This window comes from Motacilla alba, chromosome Z, assembly GCF_015832195.1.
Source record: "Motacilla alba alba isolate MOTALB_02 chromosome Z, Motacilla_alba_V1.0_pri, whole genome shotgun sequence".
Taxonomy (NCBI): Eukaryota; Metazoa; Chordata; class Aves; order Passeriformes; family Motacillidae; genus Motacilla; species Motacilla alba.
In genome coordinates, this window is record NC_052046.1 from 3,515,000 (window position 1) to 3,520,999 (window position 6,000).

General features: G+C 51.8%; 1 protein-coding gene across 2 annotated transcripts in view; it reads right to left on the reverse strand.

The window, feature by feature from the left end:
- Positions 1-5,018, reverse strand: part of SETBP1 (SET binding protein 1) — a 268,091-nt gene extending 263,073 nt beyond the window's left edge. The window contains exon 1 of one of the 2 annotated variants that reach the window (XM_038123998.1): positions 4,526-5,018. The gene's annotated coding sequence lies outside the window, so the exon portion shown is untranslated. The remainder of the gene's footprint in view (positions 1-4,525) is intronic. The other variant, XM_038123997.1, reaches the window with a different exon arrangement.
- Between the last annotated feature and the right edge of the window lie 982 nt (positions 5,019-6,000).

Consider the following 6,000-nt stretch of genomic DNA (forward strand, 5'->3'; position numbering starts at 1 on the left):
GCAAATCGCTTTCAGATCTGACAGTTGCCCCAGGCTCAAACACTGAGTTGAGGGATTTTGAAGTCCATGTTTAATCAAGGTGACAATTTCCTAAAAGTCAGAGTCATTTTATTTCCTCAGCAAGAATAATGGGAAAGGGAACTCTTTTCCTTAAAGCTGGAAAGAAAGTAATGCTAACAGAACCTACAAGAGCAGCGAAACCAGTCCCAGTAGAAACCACAAGCCCTGCAGCAAAACACTGGGAACCTTCTCCACTAAGGTTCTCCCACAGAGTCTCACCTTCCTCTCTGTACTAGCTCTAAACTTTGTATTTATGCTGCCCTAAGGTTTCCTGGACTTCCCAGCAATGAGGCTAACCCTTACCATGGATTTCCTCTGTCTACTTACTATTTTATAAATCACCTATATTAGAAAAGTATTCCTCCCTGTGAGGGTGGTGAGGCCCTGGCACAGGTTTCCCAGAGCAGCTGTGGCTGCCCCATCCCTGGCAGTGTCCAAGGCCAGATTGGACAGGGCTTGGAGCAGCCTGGGATAGTAGAAGGTGTCCCTGCCCATGGCAGGGGGTGGAATGAGATGATACTTAAACTCCCTTTCGACACAAATCACTCTCTGATTCTATGATTTTCACACGCAGATTTGCTGCCCTTGTCTCATCACCAGAAGCACACTTAAACACAGCACTTACAAATCTAAAACCCTGCATGCCTGCATGCTGTGGTAGGCAAAAAATGGTGCTGCATGTTCTGAGCACGGCTTAAAATCTGCCCCTCCATGCTTCACGGGACGCGTTTTGGCAGTTATTAATTCTGCCTCTCAGCATTGTCACAGACCCACAGATCACAGATACTCCAGAGATGGGTAGTTAATGGGGAGCAAGGAAACCGCCTAGGCATATGGTTAAACAAATCAGTCATCAGTTCACCGGGACATCTTTCATTTCCATCACAGCAATCTGTTGGATCCCAGATCTGTTTTTACGTGGTTCATTAGACAATAGCCTTTCTTGCTACTAGTTAGGTCAAGAGTCAAAATTGCTGTGTAATTGCAAGTCTCAGGGCACAAGGCAAGAGTTTTTCAGTCCTGGAGGGTGTTGTCCAAAGGGGAAAGAAAACAGAAGGGAAAGATTATGTGTGAGCAATTGAGCCCTACTGAGAGGGAAAAAAAGTCACTGAAACTGGGATTAGGCAAATCTGGTAATGGAAAACAAGAGTCCTGTTGGTAAATTGGCACTTGTACCTAAGAGATGGTGTGTGGTAGGGAAAAGTAGCTCAAAGGATGGGTCAAAAAAGAGCAGAAGAGGAGATTAAGCAGCGTCTGAAGCCAAAAAATTATGGCTGCACCTTTTTGAGCATTTAATTCCTTGAGTTAATTAAGCACACAGCAATAGCAGTTGTTAAACAAGAGCAGTTCCCAACTTAATCAAAGTACAATATTATTGAAAACAATACAGAGCAACCTCAGTAGAGAAACCAGTATATATCAAATCAAGCTAAATAGCTCAGTTATGATCATTATTAATAATAAATCATGGCCACTGTTTCTTTTGTTTGCCAACAACCAGCATAGTTTATGGCTCTGCACAAACCTAACACACCATTTTATAGCATTTCAAAAAGTGCGTCCTCCTAAAATGATAATGTGTTAATAATCTATGCTGGGCTTTTTGGCAGGAATCAAAAAGCTCAAACAACTTGAAATAACATCAGCTAAAAATTATTTATTCCCCATCCCTAGTTGCAGAGAAAACAGAGGTTTTCTTGGCTCAGTTACTTCTCAATAGACTTCTGGTTTCAATTAAAACTTTGAGTCTGAGAAGTTTAAAAAAAAAAGAAAAAAAAGTTGAAGCCAATAAGAGATGGAAGAGCAGTCTCCATTCACTGAGTGTTTCTGCTTTTGTTTTTTCCCTATTTTTACATAACCCTTCTGAGCTATGAGCACAGATTAAAGTAAAAGTCCATTGTGTGGATAGGATTTTTTTCTCCTTTCAGCTAAAAAACAAATGGAGATGGAAAAAAGTTTCTCCTTTGAGTGGAAGGAGCTTCTGATGAGGAGTGAAATCTCAGCAAAGGCTGAGGAAGTGCAGAAAGCTGTGCATGAAACAGACACTTGCACATTTTCCCATGAATGTGTCCAGTCCCTGGAAGTGTTTGGGGCCAGGCTGGATGGGGCTTGAAGCAGCCTGGTTTAGGGGAAGGCGTCCCTGCCTTGGGGGAAAATGGAGCTGGAATGAGATGAGCTTTAACATCCGTTCCAACCAAAACATTCTATGATTCTGTTACTCCCTGATAAGAATATTTTTTTGCTGTCCACAATACAGGGTCCACTTGTTTCCTCAGGTTCATGCTGCCACTACCTGTCTCTAGACACCTGATAATACCATTTCTATACCTGCACCAAGTCAATCCTGCATGCAAGGGCTTTCAAACCAGCAATCGTTCCCATTTGGGCCCATAATATTCCACACAGGATCTGCCAGCAGCCCTTTCCTCGTGGAACAATTCCATCCACACCAGGAGGCTCAGATGCTCTCCCTGACAGCAGAGCACTGACCTGTTCTGCCCTCTCCTCTCTCCACTCCTCTGCATCCTCTGCCGTGTGACAGACGGATACAGAAGGACACACGGAGGGTCTCCCCCACCCCAGAGCGGGGCCACCGCGGGCCGGTGGCTAATGAAACACCTCTGTACACCGGAGGAACAGCCTGCCAGGCTCCCCTGCCCTCCTCCCTTCATCCTCCCACTCCTCCCGGAGCCCGGCTGGGTTAGCCCGGCTCACGGCAGCCGCGGGGACACCGCCACCCCACGGTACCGGAATGGGTGGGTACTCCCCTCGCATCCCCCCTCGCATCCCCCGTTCGCATCCCCCGGGCACCAAACCACTCTCATCACCCCTCCCGAGGCCAGGGGAGCCTGCCCAGGGTGGGTGTCCGAGTCGGGTGTGCCCCGTCTCTCCCCCCCGCCTCGCCGGGTTGGGCTCCCGGCGGCCAAGTGCCTTTTGAGCATCAGGCGTCAGGCTCGGGATTATCGGGGCCGTTTATTTGAAGCGGAAACGAATCGGAAATCCTTCTCTCAACTGCCTTTTGGAGACATAAATACAGCAGGCAGGGGCAGCGCGGGGAGCGCCGTGCCCGCCGGGGCGGTGGGATGTTGGGATGCAAACACACGGACGCGCTCACGCTGACACACACGCACACGCTCACTCACACTGACACACCTTCGCACCCCGGGGATTCGGTAAGGGCTGCGGGGGACCCCAATTCCCCTTGCCCTGCGGGGAAACCCGGCGAGGAAGGGGTGTGAGTGTGAGTGTGAGTGCGAGTGCGAGTGCCCGGCGCCGGGCAGGAGCCTTGCGCCGGGGCTGGGGTTGACAATAGCCGCCCGAGGCTGCGGGCTGCGTGTCACCCCCTCTTCCCCACAGCACCCCGCAGCCCGGTGACACCGGCGGCGTTCAGCCTGCCCGTACTGAACTCCGCTTCCACCCCTTGTGGGGGCACCAGGGGCCGCCAGGGTCCCGAGGGCGGCAATCACCGGCGGATTCGGAACAATTATCCGGCCACCGAGCGTGGTGGGGGGTGGTGGCAGGGTGGGTGGGGGTGTCCCGCTCTGCTGATTACCACCCCCACCCCGTCCTCCCACTTGGTTGTTCCCCAAAAAATCGCAGCTTTTTCGGGGCTGCGCGTCCTTTTCAATGTCAAAACACGGCGGGGCCACCCCGGGGCAGCGGCGCCCCCCGGTTCACCCGCGGAGCCCCGCGCACACACACGCTCGCTCTCGCACACACTCACACTCACACACACACAAATATCCCCATAAGGTTACAGCGTTGCTCTCTAGCTCCACTTAACCTGCAATTTACGAAGCGGGGGGGGTCGTGTCTCCCCCCACTCCCGTCCCCCCCCCAATTTCCACAGGCACACGCATAGCTGCCACCTACACATATAAACACATGTAGGCTACCAAAGCGGGGGCCGGGAGAGAGGGGGTATGTGTCGGGGTGGGGTGGGGGGGGGGAATAAATACATTATTCAAACTCCTGAAAAAAATTCCAACCCCTTCCCGGTCTTACACACACCACCAGTACCCCCCACCCCACGAGAACCAGGCACAGACACGCACACATGCTCCCAAACAGGCACAAAGCATGGGGAGGGAAGGGGTCGGAAGGGATGGGGAAGAGGATTCGCATGCAAGGCATAGAGGAGAAATGTGCCCCCCTCCCAAAAAAAGAAAAAAAAAAAAAAAATAAAGCCCTTTTCCGCGCCATTGCAAAGTCACAACAGAGAGGAGGGAAAAAAAAAAAAGAAAAAAAAAGAAAAAAAAAGGGGACGACATTAACTTTTGCATGCAGAAGGGGGGAAAATAAAAAAAAAAAAAAAGAAAAAGAAAAAAAAAAAGGAAGGGGGCAGAAGGAACAGCAGAGAGGCGTACGATCCTCCTGCAATTCCGATCATCAAGGCAGACCTTTCCTCGATGCCTCAGAATTTTTGTCCTTTCCCCCCCCCCCCCCCCCCCCCGCATTTACTAACCCATATCCCCAAAACGGCAGCGGGGGCTTCTTAGCAGCTTCCTCTTCTTCTCCTTCTTTCTTCCTCCTCCTCCTCCTCCTCCTCGGATTTCCCCCCTTCTTGTCTCTTCTCTTTTAGATCCCGGTTTCAATCCCTCGCCACAGCCCCCAAAGGTGCTTTTGCTTGTGTTGCGGCAAACCCATGGCGGTGTTCATCTGTCAGATGGGGATGAGGGGAGCGCCCGGCCGCGCAGCGCACGCAGAGCGCAGAGGGAGGAGGGCGGGGGGAGGAGGAAGGCACCGGGGAGAGGGAGATGGACGGACAGACAGACGGAGAGACAGCTCGAGAGATAAAAGATAGATAGAGAGGGATAAATAGAACGAGATAGAGCGAGAAAGGGGGGAAAATGGCGTCTTGGAAAGCCGGAATCCCGGAGTAAATCAAATTAACACGCAACACCCAGAGCAGTCCCGGCTAATTTTAGCAGGATCCAAAATAAAATGAAAAGGAAAAAAGGGGGGTGAGTAGGAGGAGAAGGGGGGGACAGGGGGGCGGGGGGTGAAAGAAAGGAGGAGGGGGTAAGAAGGAAAAAAAAAAAAAAAAAAAAGAGAGACCGAAAAAAAAGAGAAGCCCCTCAATGCACTGGATAAAATCCTGGATTTGAAATCGATGGAGTGGAGCTGGTCTCCAGCTCTCTCGCTTTTTCTTTTCTTTTCCTTCTTTTAAAAATTTTTTTGCAAGGGGGGCTCTTTTGCTCTCTGCTTGTTGTTGTTGGTTGGTTGGGAGCCTTTTTGCAGGGGGGCGAGGTTGCGGGGAAGCGTTTTCGGTTTTGCTTTTCCCGGCGAGGAGTTTCAAAAATATTAAAAAAAAAAAAAAAAAAAAGAAAAAGAAGAAGAAGAAGAAGAAAAAGAAAAAGAAAAAGGAGAAAAAAAAAACACGAAGAAAAATGAATAAAAGAAAGAAAAAGAGCAAAGCCCCGCCAGGAGAAAAGGGCTGCTTGGCGGCGGCGAGGAAGCTTCCCTTTATCCCTGCTCTCCCTGGGCTCGGAGCGGGTGCCGGAGCTCCGGCGGGCTGCGGGGCTGCGGCCGCCCGCCCCGCTCCGCTCCCCGCTCCCCCCGCGCCGCCCCGCGCCGGGCCGGGGGAGGGCGAAGGGAAGGCGGAGGGAAAACACCCCCTTCTCCTGATGGGGCCGGACTCGGTGCTCGCACACTCACACAGCACACACACACACCCGCATCCCCTTCCCCGCTGAGAAAGGGTGCGCCTGGGGGCGGCTTTTTGCTCCCCCGCCGGATTTTTCCTTTCTCTGTCTTTTATTTTGTCTTTTTGGTCTGGTTCTCTCCCCCCCACCCCCCCGCTCCCTCTCTCCCTCCCCGCAAGGGGCGGCGATTTGGTTAAGCAGATCTGGGGGGCTGATGTCTCTCTCTTCCCTCTGTCTCCATCGCTCTCTCCCGGAGTCCCGCAGCACTGGGGGCGGGGGGAGGGGGCGAAGTGTG